This window comes from Cyprinus carpio, unplaced genomic scaffold (assembly GCF_018340385.1).
Source record: "Cyprinus carpio isolate SPL01 unplaced genomic scaffold, ASM1834038v1 S000006601, whole genome shotgun sequence".
Lineage (NCBI taxonomy): Eukaryota > Metazoa > Chordata > Actinopteri > Cypriniformes > Cyprinidae > Cyprinus > Cyprinus carpio.
The window spans coordinates 158,430-180,184 of NW_024879247.1; the positions used below are offsets into that span (position 1 = coordinate 158,430).

At 41.7% G+C, this 21,755-nt stretch overlaps 1 pseudogene; it reads right to left on the bottom strand.

Moving 5' to 3' along the window:
- Positions 1-51: 51 nt before the first annotated feature.
- The window catches only part of LOC109050269, a 32,174-nt pseudogene continuing 10,470 nt past the window's right edge, over positions 52-21,755 (bottom strand).

Below are 21,755 nucleotides of genomic sequence, written 5' to 3' on the forward strand. Positions count from 1 at the left end.
CGGTGGATTTTATACCCCTCGCTGGACCAAAGTGATCTAGCGAGGATCCCCTTCACACCCATGCTGTCCACCCCTCGTACAACTGTGCCAGGTTGTCCAGAGTTTGTCGCCTCCATTGATGACATAATCCACCTTAAAGAGAGCAAAATACATGGCATTATCAAACGCACACAACAGCAGCAATAAGGCTGGATATATAAAAAGGAGGAAAAAACTCACCTGCTCAGTGACACTCATTCTCCTGTTTAGGGTCCACATCTCTCCCTTCAAGTTTGGCCTTCACCCTCTTCCACACACTGACAGCGTAGGAATTCCTCTCTTGCACAGCTGAAAGAAAAACTGCTGATAAGTGATCTTAGCAAAGCTTCAAGTTGATTTCATAAGAGGACTCCAACGAAAGGCACTATTTTCATTGTCAGTACAAACTGTAATTTTAACGTTATACGTTTTTGAACTGCCTGAACGTGAACATCAGTGAAGTGCTTTTCATACTCAAGTTAACATTGATCTATCGATTAAAATAACGGCAAATTTGGCCCTTGAAGGTCAAACATGCAGATCTAAAGATTCTAAACTACTGTTCAAAAGTTTGGGGTCTTTAAAAGAAATTAATACTTTCATTCAGCAAGAAAGCATTAAATTGATCAAGCAACAGTAACTATTAAAAATTTAAAAAATATATAAAATATAATATAAATATAAAAAATAAAAATATAATAAAAATTATAAAAGCAAAAAATATTTCTGTTGTTGGATGTTTTTGCACTGAAGTTTTAAACTATACTCTATACTGATTTTTTTTTTTTACTGTATTTTTGTTCAAAAAAAAAATTCCTGCCTTGGCAAGCGAGAGAAAAAAAAAATAAATAAATAATAAAAATTACAAACCCCAAACTTTTGAATGGTAGTGTATTTATCAATAGTTTTTAGAATAATTAAAATGTTAAAACTGAATGCATGATTAGCATTAACTTGATGAATAGTGCCTTTTAAATACGCAACTTTTAAAATAACCACATATTGGGTCAAAACACACATATGTAAAATTGCTACATTTTAAATGGACTAATCTCTGAGATGGCATTTGCATCACACACTAACCTCTTCCAGTTTTGGGATCCCGCACGGCTCTTTTGGGGCTCGGGGCCAGTCCTTTACTGTTGATCATCAGAGTGCTGGGGGGAGTGTCCACCGGGGTCCCAAAGTTTCGAGGAAGAGCTTTGCGCACACTCAGACACGCTGTCAGGCTGGGTCTTCACCCCACTGCAGCGCACTGCTACAGTAACAGACAGAGAGAGAGTTCAAACTCAAATCACCTACAGACAAAAAAAACAGCCACATGAAAGAACCAAAGCTACATCTTAAACTTACCAGCAGCAAAGCTGGTCTGGACTGTGGAAGTCGGACTTGCACACACACTTCCCTCTCTTCAGTGACAAGAGGAGAGGCGAAGCTCACCAAGCCATTGTAGATGCTTAGGAAAAAATATAAAAAAATTAACAAAAAAAATAAAATCCTGAAGGATTACAAGTTTGGGTTCTGAATCCAGCACAAGTGCTCACCTCTGGCTCTGAACCTTTAGCTCCTTCAGAGTGGCAGGGATCTCCTGCAGCAGCTCAACCTGCTCTTGGCTGCGTGGTTGACCTGCAGCTTGCACTACTGTGAAAAGCACTATCTGCACATTATCCCTGCCATGCTTTGTATTCTGACAGGAACTGACGCACACTGCCCTCATAAGTCACTTCCATTCCTCTCCCTCCGCAAGGGCATTTTCCTCATCATCCTGCCAAATTGAAAAAACAGGTCTCATTAGAGTGCACACAGAAGATAGATATTCTGCACTTAAAACCACTTTTTGTCAGCGGTTAAAGGTGACCAATAAAGTATTCTGCATCAGAGGCTTATATACCTTTGCCATGGCGCGCAGGAGGTGCTTAACATCAGCAAGCTGGCGGTTGTGATTGGACAGGATGCCTTTAATGGAGTCTACCAGCAGCTGCAGGGTTTTCGGTCACTCTCTCCAGCTGCTGCTCTTTGCTCTTTCCTCCTGCATGGCTCTCCTGACTGGACATCTCCTGGGTGAGCTGATTCTGTGCGTACACAAGCCACTCAGGCCCGCCAATGGACAGATCCATGGCAGGACTCTGCAAAGACACAATCCAATGTTTGTCAATACGACACCAACAGATTATGGTGAAATGTTTTTTTGGATTCACAAGTAGTTAAAGTGATTTGCAGGGATGCAATGATATGGTTTGACTAAATAAATTAAAAATAAAAAGCCAGACACTAAAATAAATTGTTTTAAATCCTACAAGTGAATTCAGGCATACTATCATACATGTAGAAGTATAAAATAGATATTTAGAGATTCGCAGGATTGAAGTTTTAAACTGTTTTTAAATGTTTAGCCTTTAAAATGGAAGTTAACCTTTACTGATTAATTAAATATTACCAGCAACAAAATATACAATACTGATCGCTATGCACTACAGTTCAAAAGTCTGGAGACAGAAGTTTTAAGAAAATGATATATGGAGAGTAAAGAAATTTGTGTGATGTTACATGCTGTTCTTCTTCAAAAAAACAAACAAAAAAAAAACACTGAAAAAAGAATCACCGGTTTTAACACTGATAAGAAGAAATGTTTCTTGAGCACCAAATCATTATTAGAAGGATTTCTGAAGAATTATGTGGCTCTTAAGACTGGAGTAATGATGCTGAAAATTCAGCTTTTGCGCGAGACTTCTTTAAAAAGCAATAAATAAAACAAAAAATTTAAACCTTAATGACTCCTACTTTTTTTTTTAATCAAACTTGGTGAGCATGAGACTTCTTTAAAAAGCAATAAATAAAACAAAAAATTTAAACCTTAATGACTCCAACTTGTGAATGGTTGTGTAGGGGTGCTCTGATTGATCGGCTAACGATCAGGATCGGCCGATAATCGCTTTGGGATGATTGATCGGTGATCTCTATAAAGGCCGATCTCAAACCGATCTGAAGCTGATGACGCGGCCATGAGAGGTTTGGCACGACATGCAGTGGCGCTGTCTCAGTCTCTGTCCGACGCAGGTGAAATAATTATAATGCTTTTTATAATCATCATCATAAATTATTATGCTGCAACACGCTACATAGTTGACAGGAATTGTCACTTGCACAATCGAGGCAGTGTCGCATCATCACTAAAAAGTTTACAAAAAAACATTTCTTTTTAATTCTTGCCAGTGTTTAAACCATTCTTGTGCGCTCTCCTGGTGGAGGGTTCACATGTATGCGGTATGTATTTTTTCCGTGCTCAGGTTAACGGTTTTAAGCATTCACACTGCACCCGGCAGTGCATTCCAGTACAATTGCACAAGTAAAAAGCATTGAATAATGTGTTTCTTATATTTATAGCATTTAAACACGTCTATGAAAGATTGTATTACTGTACTGTGTAAAAAAAAAAAGAGAAAAAAAAAATCAATGCTGAAAAAGCATTTTAATGTTTGGATTTGAAATCAAAATAATGGATAAATGTTGTGTATGTAGTAAACAGCCATGGATCAGTTGCAGACTCCTGTGTGAAAGCACAGTGAGCACCTGCTGCTTCTGCACCGCTTATGTACTGCACATGGACTGCATACGCACTGCAAACGGAGTTTGAGTGAACCTCACATACAGCTCACAAAATCAGGCTTGTACTGTGTGTAAGCTATTGTGCAAACAATTGCGAAATTGTTTTAAAAAACAAAAATGCACTGCATGATCAAAACATTTAGGTGAGATAAATATATATCTGTCTAAAAAAAAAAAAAAAAAAAAAAAAACAATGCACCCACCACCCCTCAAAAAAAGAGTCACCTAAGAATCAAATAAAAATAAAAAAAAATAAAAAAAACTGATCATAAAATAAATTCAGGCCCTGAATAAATGTTGGTTAATCACTATAAATAATTCTACACGAGAAGGTGGCTTTAAAAAGATCGGTATCGGTCATTGTATCGGCAGATATTGCTTTCGACGATCAGCCTCAAAAATCCTGATCGGAGCACCCCTAGAAGATAGAATAAAAAAATATTTTAAAAGCCAGCAAGACTCACCAGTCATGCAGCAGCTGAAGTTCAAGAGAGGAAACGGAGGTGCTAAACTGGGCAGCGTAGGAGCAGGTGGCCTGGCATCGTTTCACAAGTTCAAAAAGTGTAGCATCCATGTTTCAAGGCTTCTGGAGTGCGGGTACGGCAGACCTTCGAAGTTGAGAATGGGTGCTGCAGAGAAAAGTAACCTGATTGGCACGCTGACTCTCCTTCATCACCAAGGCACGGCGTTCTGCTATAGTGGCCTCAAAGTCCTGCAGCACTGGGGCGAGTGCAGGGTTTGCACCACCGGCCCACTTCAGCCTCTGCTCTATGCTGCCCTCCAGACTTGCCAACTTCTCCTGCAACACAAAACCCAACACAATTTAGATGAAAAGGTGTTTATTTCACATTGACACATTTTCCAAAACGTGCAACGGCTTTAACCTGGACGCTGCCAATAGAAGCTTCGTCCTGACTGAGTTTGTAGAGCTTCTTCTTCATGTTGCTCAGGATGATGGAGCGAGGCGGCGGACTGACCGTCATGGGCTGCGTCCTCGCACCGAGAATGTCCTCATGCTGCCACTGATGAGAGAGAGCAAAAGTTAGGTCACATTTACTGTTGCTTGGTAAAATTTCATGGGTGAATTTCAGTCAAATCCCACTCATGTTCAGATTAGAATCTGCTGCGCTGACCAACAAAAAGCTGCTTGGTTTTAAAGTGAATGTAGTTAATGGCAATGCATTCCACACCTGTTTTTTTGCACACCAAGAACTTCACAGCTACAACTGATGACATTGTTTTTTGTAAACGGAGACACGTTTCTTACCTGGAACATGGCGATGTGAAGCTGAGTCCTTTGCAGTCTGACCTTACAAGCTTCAATGTTGACTTCTAGACGCCGTACCAGGTCCAGTTTTTTCCATGCTGTGTCGTAGGAGCTGGCCAGCACTGTAGCCCTGTTGAGCAGCAGCTGGGATATCCGTCCTGCCTGCACCCCTTGCTCTACTGCTTTCTTGCACAGGTCATCCAGAGAAACCTTCCCCTCAGCGCCAAAGTCCTTGGCCTCCACCTGGCTGATGAGATCCATGCCGAGGGCACTGAGAGCGCTGCAGATGGCCAGGCCCAGAGCCTGGGTGGGGAGCCCCATTAGCATCTGCCTCACAAAGTCTGCCGTGAAGGCTTTGATGGGCCGCATCATCTGGTCTTCACTCCCTATAGTGGAGCCTCGGTACATGGGTTTTCACTATGGCTACTGGGCCATTTTTTGAGGGTGGTGGAGGCTCATCAGTAGGTGTAGGACATGTTCCTGTTAGAAAAATAAGTGTGTCCTATCAAAAGCCTGATTCTGCACAATGACATACTACTCGTGTGAGCTACGTTGTATTTCTTACTTTATTCATGTGCCATTCCTAATATAGAGAAAATATCCATAACATATTGAGAAATTATCTAGTAGATGTTTACCAGATAGCGTCTGTGCAAATGACCCACACAGACGGAAGAAGTCTCGGATGGTCTGGAGTCTCTTCAGGAAGAAAATTTCCTCCAAGACCTGTCTGGTCTGCACATTATCAAAGAAATGGACCTGTGTAGCTCTGGACTCCCGGATCACATCCACCTTTCTCCAGGCAGCAGGCACATCCATAGAGTTCAGCTAGAGGGGAGAACAGGATTCATTTAGACAGAACTCTAATCTAATAAACACATCTCAGGCATATGATCAGCTAGGGACAAAAACAGAAGAAAAACCTGACCGCCCCCATAGTCATATGCTCTTTTTTTTATTGATCTTTCCACTTCAGTTATTACAGTTAGTTATTACAAGTTGGAGTCATTTGTTGCTTTCATGGAACACCATTCAATATGAATACACAATAATAATAGCATCAAAAAACATGTATCAAATAAGAACACATTAAATATTATTAACTTAAATATATTACAATCCCCAAAATGAAAATTCTTGGCCGAAGCCGAAACTGAACAGTTTTTTCAATATTTTTCCCCATGTATTTAGCCATTTTTTTTTCCACCATTGCATTAATTAAATGTCCACAATGTGTTTTTTACTGTTTTGTCTTACTTTTCAAAGAAAAACTTGATTACAAAACAATTTAAAACTATTTACTTAACATTGAACATTTTTTACCATTCTAGCAATGTTTTTACCTTGTCAATCAGAAGTCCAAAAGCAGTCTCCAGCTGTGCAAACATGCCATCAAAAGCTACCAACAACATCTGACCGGCACTCATCTTGGGTGTTTCCTGCACGGAGCTCTCCATGCTGCGTGGCTGGATCAGTTCTGAGTACTGAGCTCGCAGAACCCTGACACAAATCAAAGACACAAAGTTCAGTCCATCCAAATACAATAACATTACATACTTAGTAAATATTTATATTTTCCATGTTACCTGGTGATATCCAGATAGTGGTCATCTGGATCCTCCTCCAGGCCCATGGCGGTGTTACGAAGGTGAGCTTGCAGAACCTCCCCCAGTCCCTGCAGCGAAACCCCATCTGCGCACTGATCGATAAGTGCGTCGAGCTCCGCTAGCATGGTCTCTAATGTATTTCCCTCTTCCTTCCTCCTTCAGCATGCAGCGCAGAGCCTCTGGGAAGATGATCTGACGGAAGTTTGTGTTGAGCTCCTTCAGATATTAATAAAAAAATGTTTAAGAGGGGGGAAAACCTTCACTGAAACCACTGAATACCATTAAACACTCTGAGAACATTACCTGAAGGCAGTGTAGACGCCATTGGCCAGGTAGACAACTTGTGAAGTCTCTGCAAGGCTGAGGATGTCCAGGTCATGTGACAGAAGCTGGCACTGCTGCAATAGCTGCACAAGGCATGTGATGTTTCCACTCATACTGCAGAGCTCTCTTCCAGGAACCAGGCACCATCACGGGACGTCAGCTCCACCAGCTGCTCTCCGGCACTGGCTGCAGCTCCCTCCATCACCAGGTTACGCCTGCGAAGCACAGAGACACTGAATTCTTTATTCTTTACTGAATTCTTCATGCGGCAACAAATGAAGGTTTTCACAATTCTTGTAGCTTTTTTTTTAAAGCCACAGACTCAGACCTGGTGAGGGCACAGAGGGCAGAGACGATGATGCCGGCCAGGCTGAAGGACCCGAGCTCGGCGTCCTCGTGCAAGAAGACTTTGATGCAGCGCTCGATCTCTTGCAGCTGCTCCTCACAAATGGGCACACCAGCGCCCTCTGCCTTCAGACGCTCTACCTGCCGCAGCAGCCGAGTGTTGGTTTCTGCTGCGTGGTGCTGCAGCGCCATCTCGATGCTAGACAGGAACTGACATGTTGCAGGAGGGGGCTGGGGTGCAAACTGCATTTCATACCTGAAAAGAAAAGAGAGTTTTTTTATGATATCTATTTTATTAAAGGACATGGAAAAGTCAGTTTTAAAAATGATTACAATTAATAAAAATGCATGATTGATTTTTTCCAGATTTTTCAGGACATGAGAACCTTGATATACAAGTTTAAAAGTTTGGGTTCTGTTTTTTTTTTTTTTTTTTTTTTTTTTATAATACTTTTATTCAGGAAGGACACATCACAACAAAATTACATAAAAAAAAAAAGTTTAAATATAATATTAACAATGTACTTTTTATCAAATAAATGCAGCCTTGGTGAGCATGAGACCTTTTAAAAACATTTAAAAAAATCTTACCAACACCATATTTTTTAAAATTATAAAATGTTATTGTTTTCTTATTATGTGAAATTGGACCAGAAACTGATGAAAAAGCAGCCAAAAAGTTTGAACTGGAGACACAATCAGTAGTTGCACTTACTGGTGATAGATGGTCTGGCAGTGATCTACGGTCATGTCACACACCAGCTCCTCCATCCACTGTTTCCACGTGTGAACTCTGTGCCTGAGCACCACTGCACGGGGGTAAAGCAAGGCCACGGTGGCATAGCTGTGTAGGTGCTCGAGACAGCCACGCAGCTGAGAGCGCCGCTGCTGTAACAGAGCACTCATCTCCGCCTCCAGTGCCTCACACTGGCTAATTAGATGTGCCTGGCCTGCATTCTGCAAGAAAGAAGTTGCTGGCACGTAGCTAGGTGGACCTGCAGTTTACACAGACCAAAGGAACAAATTAGAAGTTTGCAAGTGCTTCTTTTGCTTCTCATTAAACTTCCGTTAACATTCTGTAAAAGAAACCCAAAATGATCTGCACCTAAATCAATAGGGCTACTGATCTCCTGGAGGAGACTGGCAAGCTGGGTGGCCTCTAGACTGGCAAAGGCAGCATGATACTGAGAGATGCACTGATCCAGATCTGACAACTTCCCCTGAATAGCATCCTGTACAGTTCTCTGCCTGGACTGCAACTGAGTGTGCTCGGAGTATCTGGAAAGAGATGGGAGAAAGAATGACAGTAAGTTACTTATAATCTGTCCCATCAAATCTACACTATTACATGCTCAAATAATAACTGCGACCAGCTGAACATGATTCCTTGGTGGTCTCGTCTGCTGACCTGTGCTCCAGGGAGTGGATGGGATGATCTGCTCTGGTGTCGGCTTCCTCCAGGAACTCCATCTCCTCCAGCAGCTTGCCCTGCACTTTCTCCACTTGTGTTAGCTGCTCCTGCAGGCTTAGGTACTCATCCACTGCCTCCTCCACCTGCGGCAGCACTCCAGTCATCTCATCACGGTTCTTGAACCAGTTCACCTTAAAAAAAAAAACAAACAAATCAAATTTATTTGTATAGCACTTTTCACAATACATATTGTTTCACAGCAGCTTTACAAAGAACAATATTAATGAGTATAATATCTTAACATCTTCATGCCTTACAATTGCATTTAGCATATTAGAGCTGGGCGATAATACCGTTTTCATTTTGTGACAAATACAAGTTCCAAAGCAGTTGAGAACTGCTATATAATCACTATGCAAGTATACTGCATGTATGCAGATAAAGTTGTGCATACTTGTAAATCCACCTTTTTATAAAGAGCTGGGTGATAATAGTTAGTTTTGTACTGAAATCAGAGATTTGCTATACAGTTCAAATCGCTCAAATTGAGTGTACTTTATACATGCAGACAAAGCGGGATATAATATACATTCCACTTTATATAGAGAGCTCAGCGACGACATTTTGTGATGATAGAAACCAACTTGAGTGTCATTTTTTTGATGCTGTATCCAAGCTTAAGAATTAATCAGTAGATTGGTTCCCCTAAATATGTGATATAGCAACATGGCTCAACCAGGGGAAACAGTTTAAGGATGGAATACCTGCTTACCCAACCAATGTCATGCAGCAGGAGTGTTGAAGAAATTCATTATTTAGGCAAATTTATATATTGAAATCAACATACCTCACATTTAAGAGGCCAATGTACATATTTGTACCATCTGCACTTAAAATTCTCACCTTAATCTCAGCCACACGGGAGGAGAAGAGGCTACGTGTGATGTCTCGCTCCATCTCTCTCTTGCTCTGCTTGTTCTCTGCTTGCTGGCCACCACCTCCATACACAGCCCCTGCAAAGCCCACCTCGCCACCTGCTGTCCAGTCCACCAGCGGATCATAGACAAACGCCTCCAGAAGAGTCAAGAGGGTCTCTCTACCACGCCGCATTATCTGGATGACCTGAATGGAAAGGACACCGTTCAAATTTGTATGCATTCTCTAAATTAAACATTAATGGAATCATTTCTATTTATGAATTATCTCATTCTTACCTGTTCACAGGACAGTCTAAAGATGCCCTCCACCCCTGTGACACCCAAAGCGGTCTCAATATTGTGTGTCATACGGAAAGGAACCTTCTCTGGGACTCTCAAGCTTTTTCCTGTTAGGATGACGAGGTATTTAAATGTCTATGCCAATAAAGTATGTTTTGAGTCATTCTCAAATGAACAAGCACTCACCCTTCTCAAAACAGACGTTGTAGTCGATGTGCACCACCTCACCAGTCGTCATATCAATCAGGACATTGTCAAGATGACGATCTCCTAATCCAATGATGTATCCCACCATTGACATTACAGCAGTGGATCTGGCATAAGACTAAATGAGAAGCATAAGATTGGTTAATTCTAGTGCAAGGCATTTATTCTAACACCGTGCCGAACATAGGTAGGACATGTGAATAGTGGTTCCTCTGACCTGAGTCACGCTCCACCACTCACTGGGGGTGGTACAGGAGCACCAGAGCTCCTTTGCCAAGAGGTTAGGGGGTGTAGCCTCCATCAGCTCTCGGAGAACGTCTCTCATGACACTCAACGGCCAGTCACGGCGCGACACATCCAAACTGAGCCCGACAGCCTTTAAGGCAGGACTGATCTTACTGTAATAGAGCTCACTGGGCCGTGGAACCATGGGAAGATTCTGAGGTTGCTGAAAGGAGTCCTGTGCCTAAATTTAAGAAAAAGTACAAGATGTGGTCAAAATTTTAAATCTTCCTTCACCAAAAGGGAAGCCAGTCAATAGGGCTGAACTAATTACATAAACTGAAAATGCCAACTGGCATTTTTTAATTTTACATTTATAAATTAAACTTTTTATGTAACAAATGGCCTTAGTTAACTACAAAAATCCTGTAAAACCATGTAAAAAAAAAAAAAAAATTCTGAAGCATTCTATGCTAATTTTCCCTCTCACCTTCTGGGCTTGGACCACAGCCTCACGCTGCTGCCAGCGTTTGTACAGACCAAATAGTGGAGTGGCTCCATCCACCCACTGGATGAGGCCTGATCTGGTGCCCAGCGGTGTGACAGAATAATGACGGGCGTGAAACCTTGGACTCTCCTGTTGATTCACTTTAGTGAACATGGTGTTGACGATAGACAAGAACTGCATGATCCTCTCATCCAAATGCAAGTCCTCCAATCCTAAAACACAAAGATAATGTTTACATGCATTAAATAGGATAATTCACACAAAAAGAATAAACTGCTCAATTTATATGGATTACTTTTACAATGCCTTTATTAGTTTTGGTGGCAACTGACTTTAAAAAGGAGGGACAGAAATTTCAAGTAATATGTTTATTTGTGTTTCGAAGAAAAACAAAGTCTTATAGGTTTGAAATGATATGAGGGTGAGTTTTTGGTGATGCTTGTAGCCACGTTTAAAACTCATACCTTTGAATAGGTAAGGATAATTTCTGCCATCAGAGCCTAGAAAGTAAAGCTTCTTGGGTTTGGTTTTAGTTGGCAGGATGGTGATGGTATTGCCTACGCTCTGGATGGTGACTGCATCTGTAGCAGACACCTCTCCTGGCAGCGCCATCTCCGTGTTGGTCATGGCAGTCAGGCGGGGGCTGATCTCATCTAGCTGCAGGAGGTAACTAGCCCGTTTTTGTGCCCTTTGCTGCAAGCTCAGCATGATCTGTGACAGGATGGGGTAGGATTACAAAAGGTAAAATGCACAGCATGCATATCAGCATTTCACTTGTGCACACAGCTGTCCTGACCTGTTTGAAGGGCACCCAGCTGCTGGCAGGATTGGCTGGATTAAGAGGGCTCCTCAGTCTCTCTAGAGCATTGTGGATGGCCTCTCCGTACGTCTCCTGAAACCACGCCTCGTGAGGAGTCTCCGCCGGAGCAGCCGTGATGCTGCGTACATGATCCAGTGCAAAAACCACAGGCTTCATCAGAGCAGAGTGCTTCTCTCTCATAATAGCCACCTTCTCATCCCTAAACCCCACAAGAGATTGAGAATTTAAATGATTTTCCAAGAGGCATGAGTCACTCACTAATGAAGTTTCTCCGTCTTTGATTTCCAGGGTCGTGACTTACTTGCGCAGAGTGTTGTTGTTCTGAACTCTTTTCACCTCGTCCTCCAGCTGCTGAATCCTGCGCAGAACGTGCATGTGTTGCTGTTGCAAGACCCCCAGCCAGAGCTCGTCCCAGAGCAGAGTGACCCTCCTCAGCTCGCCCACCAACAATTGCACCTGCACACACAAGCATCAAGAAAACAACTCTTAAACACAATGGCCTTTAACACAAACAGACACTTACAGAACAGCAAAGTCCTTTCTTTAATACCTGTAGCACCATGGTGGGGTTGGCAGAAGAGAGCTTGTCTACGATCTTGCCGTAGCAGTCCTGCATCATGGCTTGGTCTTCGCTAGAATACATCATGTCTTCCCCGTGGCTGCTCTCTTGAGAAGTCGGCCCGCTGCCCGTCTCGCTCTCACCTCCACAAAGAGCCTCTCCCTGCATGTTCCCAAGAAGGGTTGGCAGGGACGACTGCAGCTTATTACCTAGCAGAGATGAAAACAGAATTTTTCTTCCCCAACCTTCTATATATGATCACTAAACTGAGAACGGACAGAGCATTTTCCAACTGTCTTCAATGACTGATTGTTTAATGTCTCCATCAAAAAAATAAATCAGAGCATTTTCCAACTGTCTTCAAAAAAAATAAATAAAAGGAAGCAGAGTGACGAGACACTGACTATAGTATCTATTGCCTAAGGTAGCCAGGATGTCCCTGCCTGGAAACACATCATGTACCTGCAGCCTGAGCCTCTCCACCAAGAGAGATAGATCCAACAATGGCAGGGTAGAGGATAAGGTGGGGGGAATCTTGGGCGACTCTGCACAGTAGGCTGCAGATGCTCTGGCGGATGTAAGCCTCAGGGTGATTTAGTCTGGAGAATAACTGAGGGATGATACCTTGAGAGAAAACAGAGATATTAATATTACATGAATAGAAATAACTATCTACATGATATAAAGAGGAAAGTGTTCATTACTGTATTAATGTTCAAGTTCTTACCTCTCCAGGGTGCAGTGGGGGTGGATGCCAGGCCGTGTTCCAGACCCTCTCTTAATTCCCCAGCATGCTTCACAAGCAAGCGCAGCAGACGGAGGGTTGCCATGACAATGACATCATCGCTGCTCTGTTTGCTGCTCTGGTTGTTCAGGAGCAGCTTGGGGTCGTCTTCATCTATGGGCACCTGATGATCAAGACACCAAGAAGTTTGATTGATTTCTGTTTTAGAAATGTATCACTGCGTAAATATTAGAGGAGGAATCCTCTGACCTGCCCAGCGTTGAGTTTGAGGAAGGTGAAGTACGCTCTGCAGGACACCCGGTACAGGCTGAAGATTCGGTCAACCACTCTCCTCCACACCCCAATCAGCCCATCGATCACAGTGTCCTCCACCTCAGACAGCCACGGACAGGCACTCAACAGCTGTCTGATGATCACATCCACCATGTCGTCCTCCTCATCCTCTTCATTCTGCAAGGCCATGTCCTCATCCTGCAGGAACACAATGACAAATGAATACACAAAATGAGAACTATTCACATCCCCACTGCAGATAAATGAACATCAGCATTAACCTCGAGGTAAAAATATACAAGGTAAAATAAAATATATTTAAGAAATTAATACTTTTATTTTAAATGTACAGTTTAAATCAATCAAAAATGGCAGTAAAAAAAACAAACAAAAAAAACAACATTCCAAAATTTTTTAAAGAAGAATTAAAATTTGGAAGTTTTTTAAACTTTCCATTTGCCAAAGAATCCTGAAAAATATATCACTGTTTCCACAAAAATATTAAACTGTTTTCAACTCTGATAAAATGTTTGAGCACCAAATCAACACACTAAAATGATTTCTGAAGGATTATGTGAAAGTGAGTGGAGTGGAGTAACTTATTAATAATTAAGAAACAAATTTCAAAATATATTAAAATAGAAAGTCATTTTTAAATTGTAAAATTTCACAGTATTACTGTTTTTACTGTATTTTTATTAAAAAAAAAAAACATTTCTACCTTGGTGAGCATAAAAGGTCTCCTTCAAAAACACCAATGGAAGAAAAGAAAAATGCACCAACCCCAAACTCTTGAACTGCAGTATATTTAAATGAAATGTCTATGTTTTTTAGTATTATATTTCCATAGTTCCATAGTGTGTAGAGTGCCAAAGAATGAAAACCACTGATTCAGGCTCATTTACAAACTGTGAACTCCATAACCTGAATTCCAGCTGGGCGACACATGGCTTGACCCAAAATGCCGAAAATGGTTTCCTTGTCCTCATCACTGGTGCCTGCTGGGAGCAAGTCCTCTATTTCTTTCTTCTCCCCAAGGAGCAACGGAACCCCTTCTCCTTGACTATCGACAGACAGAATAAACACAAAACATCAGTATGAGCATATCAATTTTTTTTGTAAACTAACAATAGCAATTTTACAGGGAAAAATACCTGGCATTGTCCACAACCTTCCTGCCCCATCTGTACGCCCAGCTAGCCAGAGCAGCCCATGATTTGGCCACTTCAGGAGCCTGAGTAGTTGAGAGTTGGTACAACTGCCCAAGGACGAAGTCTGCCTCCCCAACACCAACACTGACTGTAGACAGAACAAACAAATCTTCATGATCATTACAAAGAAACAAAGACAATGTCAATCAAACACTAATACACGACACTGCAGAATGCAATGTGATCATCATATTGGTCCTCAACCGTTCATGACACAAATAGCATGGTTTAATGCACTGGCATTAAGCTTACCTGTAGTCTCTGTTGTAATATGTGGCATTCCCTGATCTTCCAGCGGAAGCTCCAACAGGCCAGAGATGTTTTTGGAGAGAGCTGAGAGGTTGGTAGAACCAGAGTTCCTTTTCACCACCATTTTTAGTTGTGGAGTCAGATCTTTCCAGTCGGCCAAAAGCCATTTGCACAGAGTAAGCACAGAGCGACAGGCTGCACGCTCACACTTTCCAGAGTGACAGTACGACAGCGCACAGGAGCTCAGCATTTCCATAGCAGATACGGACTGACCTAAAAGGCAGAGAAGTGCTTAGACATTCATACTGCAAAACACCAAGACCAAGTGAACTGTCCCAAATCAGACTGAAACTTACCAAAAAAAGAAAAACACTTACCAGCAGCAAACAGAACTTTAGCCTTCTCGATCTCCAGCTCTGGTCCCCACTTCTCCCCAACAGTGCCCTCCAGTGACAGCTGCCTGAAACTTTGCACCAAGTCCTGACCTTCAGAGTCGCTCACTGATGGCTTGTTGCACAGACTCAGCAGACGCGTAGTAAGGGCGATATTTCCTTGCTTGCGAGCAAATTTCACCGCAGTCAGACAAAGCTCCATAAGGTGAGAGTCCACTAGAGCAGACGATCCTGGATGAATCATTGCAGAGTCAACAGAGGCACCACATCACCTTCATTAGCCATAATTACACATAAGAGAAGACCTTACCTTTGAGTTTTTGGAAGAGCTGCCGTTGGAAAGTGGTGTATCGGAGAGCATGTAGCCATGGCTGAACATCCTGCTGCTTACAGGTGGTCAAAGCTTCACTGAAGAGCGGAATTAAGCAGTCCTATAGGGAGAAAAACAAAGAACAGGTATTTCTTAAAAAGGAAAAGACACAGGACAATGTATTTGCATGCTCACAGGTTTGATGTGGTGGCTCAAACCTCTGGGTTCTGGTTGCAGAGAGAGTTCTCTAGAGCGTTGGCACAGTGCAGCTGCAGGGTGCTGAGGGTGGGCAAGGAGTCAGATAGGGTGAGAGTGGAGAGACGCAGGGGACCCAGAGAGATGCGGCCCGTCTGTTTCAGGTACTTCACCAGGGTGCTGAAGATGAAAGCCCAAATGTAGACTCGCCATCAGTACATACACAACTTATTGAACAATCTACTGTTCAGACTATTTACTCACTCAGACGATGCAAGAACTTTCTGGTCCTGTTCGTGATTGGTTGCAGTGATGGCTCCAACAGCGCTTCTAAGGAGCTGAACCTCAATGGCCTTCTGGAGCTCTGATGGGTCTGGGCTTAACACAGCAGGAAGAAGCCTCTTCAGGTCTGTAAACACAAATAAACTTTAATACATAACACACCAAATGGCTGATCAGTGAAGCTGTTCATGGAAATGGATTCCACATGTTCTGACCAATGTAAAACAAACAAATAAAGGATTTTTAAAGATCATATTCACAAAAAGCATTTTCTAATTTCTACTAAAAAAATTTAAGTTGAGCATTACTAGGTGAAAAATGCTGCTGCTGCTAATTGTTTGTATTGCCATGTCTTTTCCAGGCCTGACAAGAAAAAAAAACCTACTACTACTACTGTTTTCCATGACTGTGGATATAATCATACCAATCTTGTCCTTAGTTGTAGAGTTAAGAAGGCCATAATCCTCCCCAGGGAGCAACTCCAACTGGGCACGGCACTCTGCGAAATCCCCCTCCTCAAATCTGCTCAGAGCTCTGGAAGGCAGACAGATTAAAACAATTATTTCAATGAACTCCTCACATTCCTACAGTCAGGAGAAGTTCAGTCAGAGTCACCAGTTCTGCTACTACACACCTGATGTAGTTAAAGTCTGTCTTGAGGTTGACACTGGAACTGCTGCTGTTCTTTTTGAGGTTCATCATGCTGGTCTGCCACTCCTGCACGGACTCCCAGTCGCTCAGGGCCACATAACACTCACAGGCCTTATTAGCCAGGAAGTAGAGCACTTCTGGAGAACACTCACTGGACTTCAACAACACAGTTTTCCTTCCATCTCCTGTTAAAACAATAAGAAAACAATAAGCGCCAAGGCAACTTCTGCAAAAAAAAAAAAAAAAAAAAAAAAAAAACAATCAGGGCATAATAAGCTCTGATATCATTAAAAGCTATGGATGGGAATCCTTTGGAAAATCACTTTTTTGCAAATTCTTACATTTACACAATTTCAGTCTGAATAATGAGACATTATAGAGCTATTACCAACAAGCTGTATTTAAAGTGCTTATTTACAGCCTTTTTAATGCAGCTCAAATGTGAACAACACACCTACACTGCAGTTTCATTAAACACTACTATGAGAGTAAAGTTTTAAAAATAAAACTAATATCGAAATACAAAATGACAACAATGAAACTAACCAACACACAACATGAAACTAGAACTGCCAATAGGTGGTGGCAAGTCCTCTTCATTCAGTTGTTCAAAAATTCAGAAACAAAGCAAGTCACTATTGTCTTTATGAATGATTAATTGAATCATTCACTCGTATGATTCATTCAAAACCTAATTCACTGAGTAATGAAACACCACTGTCTGTTTGAGATGCGCAGCTGTTAAACTTGAATAAAAGAATCAAATTATTTGAGCTTCATATATGAATCCATTTTTTTTTACCTCACCCCTATTCAGGTTTATCCTGCATTTCCTTTCTCATGTGAGACATTTACGCCAAAATACTCACCACTGCTGGTGTGTTTTGGGCTGGAGGTGTTGGAGCCAGTGAGTTTTAACAGGGAGCGATCAAAGCCTTTAATGGAGCAGTCCATCCCTGTGACGGCACACAGCTGCTCTTGGTACTCTAACGCTGCCTTCTCAAACCTTGGGAACAATGCAACATCAACATTTTATGAGAACAGAGCGACTAGACTAATTTGCACGGTGTAAAGTAGGTTAATTATTTTCAGAACACAAAACACTTACTTTCCCTCAGCCTGCAGTGCCACTGATCCTAGCCAGCCCAGGCTCTTGCCACTGTTGGCCAGACTCCAGGCTGCCAGACCTTGTATGGCTTCAGGGCATCGCAGCTCACACAACGCCTCCACTAACATGGTGATTGGCACCTCCATTTCTGGCCCCTACAGGGCAAAGCACAAAGCAAAAACAATGAAATAAGGCTTTCGGATATTAAAGTCCTAATAATGCAGAGCCAGTGCCTTACAATAACTGACTTCTCAAAAAGGAGCAATGTTGGGAAGATAATGGAGTAATAGTTCCAAGCCTTCAACCTATTTCAGTCATCATTTATTTGCAAAATTTAAAATGTATTGCAAAAAATTAAACGTGTCAATGACAATGGAACATTTAGAATCTAACTTAAGACTGTATTTTTGCTTAATGCATATTTTCTGTTTGTTGGAGCGTCTTTTAAACAACACTGCTTCAAGTCTTACCTGTGCACTACTGTTCTTGATCTCAGTGAGCAGGTCAAAGCCATGACGGACCGTGACTGCTGGTTGACCTGAGAGAAGCCCCACCCTCATCAGTGCCAAACGAATTCTGGTTAGCCAGTCCTGGCACGTCTGTCTGTTTGTGTAGAAAAATGTTCTGATTCCCTAAATAAAGGAGCAAAGAAGAATTAAAAAATTAAAGCTGAAGATAAAAACATGGAATGTCAGTGGTAACCCCATTAAAAGTCCTTGGAAGGATAAAGCTAGCATTTCATAGTGATAACGTGAAGGCTAGTTGTGTATATAGAGAGGACAGACCTTTGGTGGTGCAGTGAGAGCGCTGGCACAGCCTTCATACGCATTGTACATGAGTTTCTCCAGGTTTTCCAGGAACTGCAGAAGCAGAGCCAGGCGGAGCTGGTTGGTGTGGTGACCCTCATCACTCTCTCCTCCACTCCACTGACTCAACTCCTGCTCTGTGTTCAGACTGTGAGCCGCCAGGCTGCGGATCATACCTACACAGGGATAAAATACTGATTCATAAACACACGACACACTACACCATTCAAAAGTTTGGGATCAGTAAGTTGTAAAATGAATACTTTTATTCAGCAAGAATGCATTCAATTCATTAAAAGTGACACTGAAGACATTTATAATGTTGAATTTTTCTTTCAAATAAGTGTTTTCTTTTAAATTCTTTATTCAGCAAAGAATTCTAAAAAAAAATTTTTTTTTTTTGATAAGAACATTGATAAATCCGCACTTGAGCACTAATTCTGCATATTGGAATGATTTCTGAAGGATGATGTGACACTGAAGACTGGAGTGTCCGTTGAAAATTCAGGTTTGCAATCACAGGAATAATGGTATTGTAAACAAAAAGTGAACGGCGGCAAACCAAATATATATGTGCTGTGCACTCAACCTATAAGTGTTCCAGCTTTATTTTTAATAATTTTAAATTAAGGTCCTTTTAGAAGATTGTTCATTAAATTAAATGTAAATTCATGGAATTGAGAGACCTAGGTGTATTTCCCAAAAGCAACTAGGATCACAAGTTCCATCGTTACCACAAGAATTTAACGAAGCTTGCAACTATAGTCTGGCTAACAATGCTTTTGGGAAATGCACCCCAGCAATCTTCAAAATGTATGCACAAGTATCTAGAATGACAAATAAAAATCATACAAATTTTGAACGACATGAAGGTGAGTGAATAGTGTCAAAACTTCAATTAGGCAAACTATTCCTTCAATAAATCTTGTAATTCTTTGAGATTAGTCGCATTCCTAAATGGATAACTCACTAACCCTCTATGGTCTGGAAAGTATCCTGGGCTCGTCCCAGAGGGGTCCGGAGTTTAGAGAGAACAGTGAACTGAGCGGCCTCCCAAACCGCCCACTGCCACAGCACCGCCTCAGTCTTCAGCAGGGCACGGGGCACCATGCCTGAGTCTTTCTTCTCCAGCCGCTGACAGCTGTGGTACAGCCGCTCCAACCAGGGCTCCTTACTGCGTATGAAACAATGAATATCTAATAAATAACTCCAAAGATAATGACTCCCAGCACCCCTGCAAATTGCTTTCATTTCAGCTGTAGATCTTCTACAGTACAAGGTTTGATCAAATACAAAATATATTCAAATGAACAAACGTGTCCAATGTGTTCTCACCAAGGTGAGAATAAAGAAATGAACCTACTCACCCCCCACGGTGGACAGTTCCATATAGAATAAACCCAATGAGGTCAGAGAAGTCCTGTGGGTGGAAGGTGTTGCTAGGCACTTTGCTCATGTGTCGGCGGATGGCCAGAGAAATCTCCTTAATCTCAGAGTGACCACGGGCACTGCTAGAAGACAAGCCGACAATTACCATCACATCAACTACAGCTGGAGATAAAACTACAAGGTAGGTTGCTCCCCTCTGGTTTCTATCGTGTGAATTCAAGACAGGTGAAAAGGAGTCTTGCAAACCTCAATGCAACGTGCATGGGAACAGATCTCAGCAATTTCCCAAAGGCCTGCCGGACTCGGACTGCTGAGTGGACCAGCTGAACTCGGCACACGTCCACGCACCTGCACAGGAAAAAAGACTGAATCAGTGCTGATCAAACAAGATGTTTTTACCTCCGCCCCCAAGAGTTGAGGCACTAATGAATGTTCCTGCAGGAAGACAGCGTCTAACAAGCAGAGGATGTGTGACTACCTCTGGAGAAGCTCTGTGGTCAAGGAAGATGACACAACCTGAAGACTGTTACATGCCTGCAGACATATGGTGGGGTCCTCATTCAAGGCTACATAGAGGAAAACACACGTTAAAAGTCTGTTCACTTGGTCACCAGTTTATTATCCTAACCCATTATTTGTTGATCTTTATTTTATCAACTAAAATCCAGAAATAACAACAGGGATATTAACTCACAATTTGCCAGTAAGCCCTTGCAGAATTTGAGGAAGGATGGGAGTGAGAAAAGAGGGGAGTAGGTTTCAGATTTCTTCATCATCAGAGACACCTCTAATGACCAGGTGAGTAACAGCCGCCTAAAAAAGGTTGTTTAAAAAGACAAAATAAATATTAATCAAAGGGAATTATTAACAGTGTAGGCAGAGACCACACTTAAAATCAGTGATTAAAATCTAATCTAAATCAAAAACACTAGAAATAGGCTAAATGAGATTTAAGTGGATAAATGTTCCCATTCATGTAAAGATTCTAAATTCAACTATTACTTTAAACTATTATGGCACTAATTTTGAATATTGAAAACACTTCTGTTTAGCATGTTTGGACCCTACTGTATATTCACAAATTTCCTAAAATTAAATACTAAGCTGTTGCCATATGCAAACAAGTAAGGAATTAAAAAGAAAGGTGCAATTACACCTGTCACTGTTTAAGTGATTATAGCAGCTGAAAGAGCAAGTGGTTCAGATTAATACATCACAACAGGCCTCATTATAGACAGGCAGTGTGAGCTCTGTACCTCGCCTCGGGGTTGAGATGATCCTTGCTGAGCAGCATACCCAGCAAATTAAGGAGCGTGCTGAAATGCCTTTTGGTTGCCGTGGTAACTGTGCTGATGACAGCACCGTCGAAAAGGGATGGAGACGAAGAGCTGAGGCTGCTTGAGATAAAGTGATCATGTCTTAAAAAAAAAACACAAAAAAATACAACAGTCTATCAGTTATCACGCCTGCAGTGAGAGAGGCTCAAATCAAGTGAGTGACAGGGTTTTTTGACAGTTTTATGTACACTGCAAGAAATACAATGATAAAACCATATAGCACTACATAATTCATGAAACCACACTGCCACTTGTTAAACATGTCAGTGTTGCTCTGCATTTCTCACACTATTCGTCCAATACATTTGTGGTTTTAATTCAGACAAATTTACTAATCAATCAGACAATAAAACAGTACTATTGTGAAATTGTACTACAATTTTAGAAACATTTTTTGTCTAATGTAATGTAATGTAATTTAAAATTCACATATCCCTTCCTTCCTAAATTATAATAATATAATGGCCTGGAAAACACTATGACTGTGGAAACCCTGAACATTTTTCAAGAAGCATCATCCAGGTAAGTAAAGTTAATGTTGCATTGTTACCTGGTGCAGTGAGAATAGAGAGTGTAGAGCACTGCATACTGGACAGCAGGGTGATGAACTGCCAAATCAGAGTGAACTACAACCAGATTCTGACTGAGCAGGGCAAACACAGTAGGGGACAAAGCCCACATCTGTAACACAGACAA